This window comes from Gracilinanus agilis, chromosome 6, assembly GCF_016433145.1.
Source record: "Gracilinanus agilis isolate LMUSP501 chromosome 6, AgileGrace, whole genome shotgun sequence".
In the NCBI taxonomy this organism is placed as follows: Eukaryota; Metazoa; Chordata; class Mammalia; order Didelphimorphia; family Didelphidae; genus Gracilinanus; species Gracilinanus agilis.
In genome coordinates, this window is record NC_058135.1 from 18,756,260 (window position 1) to 18,767,482 (window position 11,223).

At 38.8% G+C, this 11,223-nt stretch overlaps 1 pseudogene; it reads right to left on the reverse strand.

The window, feature by feature from the left end:
* Positions 1-6,849: 6,849 nt before the first annotated feature.
* Positions 6,850-9,052, reverse strand: LOC123251041 (annotated as a pseudogene).
* Positions 9,053-11,223: the final 2,171 nt, after the last annotated feature.

Here is an 11,223-nt window from a genome sequence, read left to right on the forward strand (position 1 = left end):
TAATTTCCAATTAGTTTTTGATTTTCCTGTCTAGGTGCCCTTACTAATTATTATTTTTATTGCATTATGATCTGAGAAGGTTACATTTCTTATTTCTGCTCGTTTGCATTTGTTTGCAATGGTTCTATGCCCTATAACATGGTCAATCTTTGTGAATGTGCCATGTGCAGCTGAAAAGAAGGTGTATTCCTTTTTGTCCCTATTTATTTTTCTCCACATATCAATTAAATCTAATTTTTCTAGGACTTCATTCACCTCTATTACCTCTTTCTTATTTATTTTTAGGTTTGATTTATCTAGATCTGAAAGAGGAATATTTAGATCTCCCACTAGTATGGTTTTACTATCTATTTCCTTCTTGAGCTCTGCCAGTTTCTCCTTTATGAATTTGGATGCTATGCCACTTGGTGCATATATATTGAGCAGTGTTATTTCCTCATTGTTTATACTGCCTTTGATCAGGATGTAATGACCTTCCCTGTCTTTTTTAATCATATCTATTTTTACTTTGGCTTTGTCAGAAATCATAATAGCCACTCCTGCCTTCTTTTTCTCATTTGACGCCCAAAAGATTTTGCTCAAGCCCTGAACCTTAAACTTGTGTATGTCCACCCGTCTCATATGTGTTTCTTGTAGACAACATATGGTAGGATTTTGGTTTCTAATCCACTCTGCTATTTGCTTCCATTTTATGGGCGAGTTCATCCCATTCACATTCAGAGTTATAATCATCAGTTGTGCATTTGCTGACATTTTCGTATCCTCCCCTATTCCTACCCCCTTTTTCTTATACTGTTTCCTTTTAAACCAGTGGTTTGCTATTAACACCCTATGCCTTATCCCCTCCCTTGATTAACTTCCCTTTCTACCCCCTCCCTTATTTTTCCCCATCTTTTTGTTTTTAAAGGCCTTATGAATTCCCTCCCCCTTCTTCTCCCCTCCCTTTTTTTGACCTCCCCACTCCCCTGTTTCCCTTGGTTTATCCCTTCTGACTTTCTCAGAAGGGTTAGATAAGAGTTTTATGTCCCAATGGATAGTATAGCTACTCTTCCCTCTCCGGGTTGATTACACTGAGAGTAAGGTTTGATTATTACCTCTTAATGCTCTCTTCATCTCCTTCTTATAATAGTATTTGTCCCCTCTCCTTCCCATACCCTCTTTGTGTGTAATAGAATATTCTATTTTTCTTATTCACTCAAGTTTCTCTTGGTGTCCCCTGCTATTCACCCCCTCTTTCCCATCCCCCATGTCATCTTAGATTATTATTGTTCCACCCTCACCCTGTGAATTATTCTTCTGATTACTATAATAGTGGATACTATAATAGTGAATAGAGTTCACTACAGAGAATTATACATAACATTTCTCTACATAGGAATACAGATAATTAGATCTTACTGAGGCCCTTAAAAAGGCAAATTTAAAAATTATAAGTTTTCTTTCTTTCCCCTCTGTTTCTTATTTACCTCTTCATGTTTCTCTCGATTTTTGTGGTTGGATATCAAACTTTCCATTTAGCCCTGGTCGTTTCTGTGCAAATACTTTGAATTCTTCAATTTTGTTGAATGCCCATACTTTCCCCTGGAAATATATAGTCAATTTTGATGGGTAGTTGATCTGTGGTTGCAAGCCCAGCTCTCTTGCCTTTCTGAATATTGTATTCCAAGCCTTGCGATCTTTTAGCTTGGAGGCTGCCAGATCCTGTGTGATCCTGACTGGTGCTCCTTGATATTTGAATTGTCTCTTTCTGGCTTCTTGTAAGATTTTTTCTTTGGCTTGAAAGCTCTTGAATTTGGCAACTACATTTCTCGCTGTTTTCTTCTCTGGATCGAATGTAGTGGGTGTTCTATGAATCCTTTCAGTGTCTATATTACCCTCTTGTTGTAGGACTTCAGGGCAATTTTGTTGAATAATTTCTTTTAGTATGGAGTCCAGGTTTCTATTAATTTCTGGTTTTTCTGGAAGACAAATTATTCTCAAATTGTCTCTTCTAGACCAGTTTTCTTGGTCTGTCACTCTCTCATTGAGATATTTCATATTTCCTTCTATTTTTTCAGTCTTTTGACTTTGTTTTATTTGTTCTTGTTGTCTTGAGAGATCATTAGCTTCTAATTGCTCAATTCTAGCCTTTAGGGACTGGTTTTCGGCTCTAAACTTTTCGTTTTCAGCTATGATCTTTTGGTTTTCTTTTTCAACCTGGTTCACTTTGCTTATCAGTTTATTTGATTTCTGAGCCTCACTTTCCAATTGCAAGATTCTACCTTTTAAACTGTTATTTTCTTGCCAGATCTCTTCCATCTTCCTCAGAATCTCAGTTTTGAACTCTTCCATAGCTTGTGACCCGTTTTCCTTATTTGAGGAGGGTCTGGATGCTTCTTTGTTCGCTTCTTCTGTTTGCTCGGTTGTCTGGATTTTCTCTATGTAAAAGTTGTCGAGTGTTAAAGACTTCTTTTTCTTCTTGTTTATCTTTCTCTTCTGAACTTCCTGAGTCTGGGTAGCCATCATTAGCCCAGCAGCTTCTCAGCTTTATCCTCGCGCTCGGGGTCTGTCCAACGTCCTTTGGCTCCTGAGGTCTGAGTTCTGGTCTTTTCCCAGGTCAAGCCCCCTGGTGGACCCCTTTGCTTGATCCTCTGCCGGAGGTTCCTTTACAAGTCTCAGGGCGCTGCTTCCACAGTCGTATACCCGTCTACGCTGGTTCCCCACTCAGGGTTTCAGAGCTTTTGCTCCTGGCTGTGTCTGCCTCCACCCACGCCTCCACCCGCACCTGGGCTCTGCTCCCGCGCTCAGATTTTGGGCGTGTTCTTTGGCTTTTTGGGGTCCCAAATCTTGCTGCTCTCAGGAACAGGCCATGGAGCTGCCAATGACTCGATGGGTGCCCCAAACTTGCTCTATTTCTTTTTAACTGGCTTTGGTGCTATAGGTGGTTGTGTGTGGAAGGGGTGGGGGTGGGGTGGTTGCTCAGCCTGCAATTTGGTGAGCGCTGTTTCACCCCTTTATAACATGGAAATGCCTCGATTCCACGTACCTTCCACGCTGTGCCCTGTTGTGGGGTTCCTCCGTTCGTCTGGACTTGTTTTTATGTCCCCTTGAGGAGTTTTGTGTGTTTCGGTCAGGAGAGGTTAAGAGCTGCTTTTTACTCTGCCGCCATCTTAACCCAGAACTCTGCTGATGTCTTTTTGCTAGTATTCTATTTAATATTTTTCCATCTATGTTCAGTAAGGAGATTGCTCTGTAGTTTTCTTTTTCTGTTTTTAATCTACCTGGCTTTGGAATCAGTACCATATTTGTGTAATAAAAGGAATTTGGGAGTCAGGCCTAGAGACAGGAGGTCCTAGGTTCAAACCCGGCCTCAGCAACTTCCCAGCCGTGTGACCCTGGGCAAGTCACTTGACCCCCATTGCCCACCCTTACACCTATGAGACAATACACAGAAGTACAAGGGTTTAAAAAAAAAGGAATTTGGTAGGACTCCTTCTTTGCTTATTATGTCAAATAATTTCTATAATATTGGTATTAGTTGTTCTTTGAATGTTTTATAGAATTCACTTGTGAATCCATCAGGCCCTGGTGATTTTTTCTTAGGGAGTTCTTTGATGGCTTGTTCAATTTCTTTTTCTGATATGGGATTGTTTAGGTATTCTATTTCTTCTGTTGTTAATCTAGACAATTTAGATTTTTGTAAATACTCATCCATCTCACCTAGATTGCTATATTTATTGCCATATAAATGGGCAAAATAGTTTTTAATGATTGCCTTAATTTCTTCTTCATTAGAGGTGAGGTCTCCCTTTTCATCTTTGATACTGTTAATTTGGTTTTCTTCTTTCCTTTTTTTTTATTCGACTGACCGGTACTTTGTCTATTTTATCTGGTTTTTTTTCAAAATACCAACTTATAGTCATTTATTAATTCAAGAGTTCTTTTACTTTCTATTTTACTAATTTCTCCCTTGATTTTTAGTATTTCTAATTTAGTTTTCATCTGGGGATTTTTAATTTGCTTGCTTCCTAGTTTTTTAAAATGGATCCCCAATTTATTAGTCTTATTTATTAATTCATTAGTTCTTTTACTTTCAATTTTATTGATTTCCCCTTTAATTTTTGTAATCTTTAATTGAGTTTTTAGCTGGGGATTTTTAATTTGTTCCCTTTCTAGTTTTTTAATTTGCATGCCCAGTTCATTGATCTTTGCCCTCTCTAATTTGTTCATATATGCACTCAAGGATATAAATTTCCCCCTGAGTACTGCCTTAGCAGCATCCCACAGAGTTTGGTAGGATGTCTCATCATTGTCATTCTCTTCAATGAAATTATTGATTGTTTCTATGATTTCTTCTTTAACTAACTGGTTTTGGAGAATCATATTATTCAATTTCTAATTAGTTTTTGATTTGCCTGTCCATGTGCCCTTACTCATTATTATTTTTATTGCATTATGATCTGAGAAGGTTACATTTATTATTTCTGCTCTTTTGCATTTGTTTGTGATGTTTCTATGCCCTATTACATGGTCAATCTTTGTGAATGTACCATGTGCAGCTGAAAAGAAGGGATATTCCTTTTTGTCCCTGTTTATTTTTCTCCACATATCAATTAAATCTAATTTTTCTAGGATTTCATTCACCTCTCTTGTCTCTTTCTTATTTATTTTTTGGTTTGACTTATCTAGATCTGAAAGAGGAATATTTAGATCTCCCACTAGTATGGTTTTACTATCTATTTCCTTGAGCTCAGCCAGTTTCTCCTTTAGGAATTTGGATGCTATACCATTTCGTGTATACATGTTGAGCACTGTTATTTCCTCATTGTCTATACTGCCTTTTATCAGAATGTAATTACCTTCCCTGTCTCTTTTAATCAGATCTATTTTTACTTTGACTGTCAGAAATCATGATCGCCACTTGTAGCAATCCAGGTATACATTAATTGTGATATTATTTTAAGAGTACTTGAAAACTCAACTCTTATACTGCTAATGATTGATCTCTGTAATCTTGAGTCAAATTGAACATTGACCTTGCCCTTCTCTAAGGCTACACCCTAGAAGACAGGTCAGTTATCTCAGTCTCTTTACTTTACCTTCAATGATCAATTAACATAGGTATCATATCTAACTAATCAACTAACATAGGTAAGGCATCAGTAGATGCCTTAGGCCATATCCACTCCAGATCTGGATCTTATCTCTACCTATTGTTTTAGGTTTTGGCAGTTTGCATTTTATGATGATTACCTCATAATGTTAATGTATCAAGCCACTGAGCTCTCCCCTTCCCCGCATACTGTTGTAACCCCAATAAAGGTGACAAGAAATCAGTTAAAGAAGCTCTTGACCATCAGAGCTTTGAACCAAGGAAGCTCTGAACCATCAGAGCTCCAAACCATATAAGCTCTTGACCACCAGAGCTTACTCGCTGTCTGTCTACCTTATGCCAAAACTTTCTGTGTCTGTGTGTCTTTATTCTCGCCTTACGTTCTCTTTCCATTAGTCCTTAACCTGTAACCCATTTTCACTCAGTCCTTGGTTCCCCTTTCTGAGTGTCTAACCCACTAGGAATCTTCCTGGAGTTGGTGGACGGCTTCACCACTCCTGCCTTTTTTTCCTCATTTGAAGCCCAAAAGATTTTGCTCCAGCCCTTGACCTTAAACCTGTGTATGTCCACCTGCCTCATATGTGTTTTTTGTAGGCAACATATGGTAGAATTTTGGTTTCTAATCCACTCTGCTATTTGCTTCCATTTTATGGGTGAGTTCATCCCATTCACATTCAGAGTTATAATTATCAATTGTGTATTCCCTAACATTTTGGGATCCTCTCCTAGTTCTACCTCTTTCTTCTTACCCTATTTCCTTTTAAACCAGTGGTTTGTTTTAGAACTCCTTGTCCCCTCCCTTGATTTACTTCCCTTTCCACCCCTCCCTTATTATTCCCCTCTTTTTATTTTTAAGGCTTAATGAATTCCCTCCCCCTTCTCCTCCCCTCCCTTTTTTGACCTCCCCACTTCCCTGCTCACCTTGGTTAATCCCTTCTGACTTTCTCAGTAGGGTTAGATAGAATTCTATATCCCAATGGATAAGGTTTAAATAGTACCTCTTAACACTCTCTTCCTCTCCTTCTTATAATAGTATTCATCCCTTCCCCTTCCCATGCTCTCTTTGTGTGGTATAGAATATCCCATTTTTCTTATTCATTCAAGTTTCTCTTGGTGTCATCTCCTATTCACCCCCCTCTTTTTTCCCCACCCCGTCTCATCTTAGACCATTTCAGGGGTCTGCAACCTTTCTGGCCATGAGAGCCATAAAAGCCACATTTTTAAAAATGTAATTTTGTGAGAGCCGTACAATATGTTTAACACTGAATACAAGTAAATAGGTGCATTTTGTGTAAGAACAACACTTTTAAAGTACAATAAGTCTCTGAAATATTTTTTAAGGTACCTCAACAGTGTATTTTAGAGACCAAGGAGTAATTCAATTCCATTATTCAGCTGATAACTACATACTGTTATCAGACCACAAGAATGTTAGTGAGCTAACATTAGGATTACAATGTCTGGACATATTAAAGATATTTCTCCCTCCCTAAAATAAAACCAAAGTAAACTACAATGATTACTAATTCTTGCTTGAATTGTCTAAGGTATCACAATATTGATTATACTTAGAAGGGAAAAGAAATCTAAATTTCCCCTTAAACAGCATGTTCATGCCATACATTTTTTTAAAAAGTGATTTAACAAAAATAAAGAGAACATATCTGAAAATAGACATCAGAGGGAATGAAGACATCAAGTATTTTCTCTTAACACCTGTCTAGGAAACATGCTTTTGCTCCATGAATTGGAATACTTTAGTCTACTTCTTCCATACGTGATGTGTCATCATTTCCTTCAAGAGGTGGCATTTCCTCAGTTATAGTTGCATTGGTTTCTTCAGTAGTTGAATCATCTTCATCAATTCCAAGACCAAGTTTGATCATCCTATAGATCCAATTGGCATGTGTCTGGGGGTCCTCCAAACTGAAACCAGAAGACAGCAGTGCAGTCTCATACAACAAGATGACCAGGTCTTTCACCGATTTATCATTCTTGTCAGCCTCTGCCTTTTGCCTTAGAGTTTCAATAATGGAATGGTCAGGGTTTATCTCCAAGTGTTTCTTTGCTGCCATGTAACCCATTGTTGAGTTGTCTTTTAGTGCCTGAGCCTTCATAATTCTTTCCATATTTGCTGTCCAGCCATTTGTGCTTGTGACAATGCAGCATGGGGAGGTAACCAATCGATTTGACACAACTACCTTTTCAACTTTCTTTTCTAGTATATCTTTCATAATTTTGCAGAGGCTTTCAAACTTTGCCTTTTTCTCCTCTGGTTTGTTTTGTTCATCTTCATCTTCTGGGAGTTCCAAACCCTCTTTGGTAACAGACACTAAAGTCTTGCCTTCAAATTCCTTTAGCTGTTGCACACAATACTCATCAATAGGTCCAATCATATATATCACTTCTAAACCATGCTTCCGAAGCCGTTCAACAAAACTGAATTAGCCACTTGGTCCTTGGTTTCACCAGTGATATAATAGATATGTTTCTGGTTCTCCTTCATCCTTGTGCAATAGTCCTTAAGAGAAACCATCTCATCACCAGAAGCAGAAGTATAGTATCTCAGCAATTCTGAAAGTTTCTTTCGGTTCTGGGAGTCTTCGTGTATTCCAAGCTTAATGTTTTTAGAAAACTGCTCATAAAACTTTTTGTAATTTTCTTTATCCTCTGCCAGTTCAGTGAAGAGTTCCAAGCACTTTTAAATCAAATTCTTCCTAATCACTTTCAGAATCTTACTTTGCTGCAGCATTTCACATGAAATATTTAGAGGCAAATCTTCAGAGTCCACCACACCTCTAATGAAATTCAGATATTCAGGGATCAGCTCTTCACAGTTATCCATGATGAAAACCCTGTGCACATACAGTTTGATGTTATTCTTTTTCTTTCTATTTTCAAACAAGTCAAAGGGGGCACGTTGTGGTACAAAAAGAAGGACTCGGAATTCCAGCTGTCCTTCCACTGAGAAGTGTTTCACAGCTAAATGATCTTCCCAGTCATTTGTCAAACTCTTATAGAATTCTCCATATTCCTCATTAGTAATATCATCAGGATTTCTGGTCCAAATTGGTTTGGTTTTGTTAAGCACTTCTTGATCAATGTATTTTTCTTTAATTTTCTTCTTTTTCTTCTTGTCACCATGTTTCTTTTCTTTTCTTCTTCTTCATCAGAGCCCACATCTTCTATCTCTGGCTTATCTTCAGACTCATTTTCTTCTTTTTCCTTCTCCTGTTTCTCTTCTTTTTCCTCTGCTTCATCATCACTGACTTTTTTATCCCGTTCTTTTTCCACAAAAAGAGTAATTGGATAGCCAATGAATTGAGAGTGCTTCTTCATGATTTCCTTTATTCTTCTTTCCTCCAAGTACTCAGTTTGGTCCTCTTTCAGATGCAGAATTACCTTTGTTCCACGACCCATAGGTTCACCTATACCAGTCCTAACAGTGAATGACCCTCCTGCTGAAGACTCCCAGGCATACTGTTCATCATCATTATGCTTGGTCATGATGGTCACTTTCTCATCAACCAGATAGGCAGAATAAAAACCAACACCAAATTGACCAATCATGAAGATATCTGCACCAGCCTATGATGCTTCTATAAAAGCCTTGGTTCCAGACTTCGCTATGGTACCAAGACTGTTGATCAAATCAGCTTTGGTCATTCCAATACCAGTATCTACAATGCTAAGGGTGTGATCATCTTTGTTTGGAATGATATTAATGTTTAGCTCTTTCCCAGAATCTAGTTTACTTGGATCTGTCAAGCTCTCATATCTGATTTTGTCCAAGGCATAAGATGAATTTGAAATTAGCTCTCTCAAAAAGATCTCTTTATTAGAATAGAATGTATTAATGATTAAAGACATCAATTGAGCTATTTCTGCCTGAAAGACAAAAGTCTCCACTTCCTCTTCCTCCATAGGTTGGACCTGTGTCTGCGTTTCCTCAGGCATCTTGGCAGATAGTGCCATAGTCAAAAGGCTTCAGCTGGCAGCAAGATGAAGAGCAAACTCTCTGAACTATTTTTAATAACGTTATTATGTGCTAACCAATGATGAATAAAGTACTTCTTACCATTAATGTGACTTCTGGTGCTGCATGGTTTTGCTGATGGATTTGTAGTCTGGTTGATATGTGGTGAGGTTAAGCTTCATGCAGGCATTGAGACTTCCATCTGTTAAACGTGCTCTTAGGTTGGTCTTAATGTTCTTTAGATGTGAGAAAGACTGCTCACAGAGCCAAACATTGTCAGTACAGCAATATTCACACGCTGCAGTGTGTGGTATGTGACAGGAAGGGCGTTCCAAGTTTTGATAATCAGCTGATCCACGGGTTGAAGATTTTTCATTTCTCCCCACTTGTGATTGCTCGCCAACTCTGCTTGCTGTTGTGCAAGTCTTTCCAAATCTTCATTCACCTGGTCATTTCTGGTCTTCAATTTGCTTATCAATTCATTTGATTTCTGGCCTCACTTTCCAATTGTGAAATTCTGCCTTTTAAACTGTTATTTTCTTGCCAGATCTCTTCCATCTTTCTTATTATCTCAGATTTGAACTCTTCGAGATCTTGTGACCCATTTTCATTTTGGGGGGAAGGTTTGGATGTCTTTAATTGTTTGTCCTCCTCTGTTTTCTGGTTTTTTTTTCTGTGCAGAAGCTAACAAGTGTTAGAGTTTTTTCTTTGTCTTGTTTATTTCTTGGGCTTTGCTTGGTATCATTGTGGTTTATCCACCAGAAGTCTGAGTAAGGCAATCTGATTCTCTTTGTATGGAATTAGGGAGCAGTTTTTGCATGAGGCCACTTTGTGAGTCTCCTGGTTTCTCTGGGGACCCTACTGGGGTCTCTGGTCTAGCTGTATTCAGGGTTGAGTCCCCATGTTCCTAGCCAGCTGCCCAGAGCCCAGAACTTGGTCCATGTTTGCTCCTCTACCTGGGGTTTTCCCCTGAGTCTGAGCATGCTGAGCACTGCTGCTGCCTCTCTCAGCCCCACTCCCTTATCCAAGGTCTGAGTTTTCCAGCCACCTGGGGTTTCAGGTCTTGCTGCTCTCAGGGGCAAGCTTCTAATGGTGACAGTTAGCTGCCAAGGAGCTAGATTTTGTGCCCCCACTGGCTCTAACTTTGGAGGGCAGCCTCTGCCTCTGGTACTGTGGGTGGGGTGAGGGAGGGATGTTCCACTCACATTTTGATGGGAGCTATTTCCCCCTCTTATAGCATGGAAGTGCCCAAATCCCACGTACCTTTGATACTGCGCCCTATTGTGGGGTCCCTTCTTTCATATGGATTTTGTTTTCTTGTCCTTTGGAGGTATGCTATATCTGTTTGTAAGGAGAGAAAGTCACCCTGCTTCTACTCTGCCACCATCTTAACCCAGAAGTCACCACCAATCAACTTCTTTTTTTTTTTAAGCCCTTACCTTCAGTCTTGAGGTCAATACTGTGTATTGGTTCCAAGGCAGAAGAGTGGTAAGGGTAGGCAGTGGGGTTCAAGTGACTTGCCCAGGGTCACACAACTGGGAAGTATCTGAGGCCAAATTTGAACTCAGGACCTCCCATCTCTAGGACTGGTTCTCAATACACTGAGCTAGCTACCCAGCTGCCCCTGCCACCAATCACCTTCTGAAGAGATCCCAAAAAGATAACTCCCAGGAATATAATGGCCAAATTCCAGAACTCCGATAGCAAGGATAACATATTGCAAACAGCCAAAATGAAACAATTCAAATATCATGGAGCTCCAGGCAAAATAATACAAGACTTACAAGCATCTACATTAAAGTATTGGAGAACTTGGAATATGATATCCTAGAGGGCAAAGAATAGTACTTTAAGAATCACTTGTCCAGCAAAACTGACCATCATCCTTCAGGGGAAAACACAAGTATTCAATGAAATAGAGAACTTTCAAACATTTCTGATGAAAAGACCAGAACTGAATGGAAATCTGACTCTCAAATACAAGACTCAAGAGAATCATAAAAAGATAAACAGGAAAGAGAATCAAAAGATATTCAATAACATTAAATTGCTTAGATACCTAAATGGGGAGAGCATTCTTATAATATAGAGGGCAAAGCATGTGAGTTGAATATGATGGGATGAAATAAAAAATATAATACAATTAAGGCATTAA